Source organism: Mesitornis unicolor, unplaced genomic scaffold, assembly GCF_000695765.1.
Source record: "Mesitornis unicolor isolate BGI_N332 unplaced genomic scaffold, ASM69576v1 scaffold12255, whole genome shotgun sequence".
In the NCBI taxonomy this organism is placed as follows: Eukaryota; Metazoa; Chordata; class Aves; order Mesitornithiformes; family Mesitornithidae; genus Mesitornis; species Mesitornis unicolor.
This window is the reverse complement of record NW_010183609.1, coordinates 48,514-48,769: the sequence shown is the minus strand read 5'-3', so window position 1 is coordinate 48,769 and position 256 is coordinate 48,514.

Here is a 256-nt window from a genome sequence, read left to right as displayed (position 1 = left end):
CAACCCCGGGAGCCCCCCCCCTCCCATAAGGCCTCCGCCCGCCGTCAACCGCTCCTTACCCCGCCCCGCCCGCGGAGCTGCCCCGGCCCACACAGACCCCGTTCGCCTCGGCCGCTTCCGCCCCGACTCCGCCCCTTCCTGCGCGCGCGCCTCGCTGGGCCCCGCCCCCACCCCGCACACTTCTCCCCGTCCGGAACCACTGCCTCTGGGCCTTGGTTGTGTGGGGGAACAGGGGTGGTGGTGGAACCTATACAGA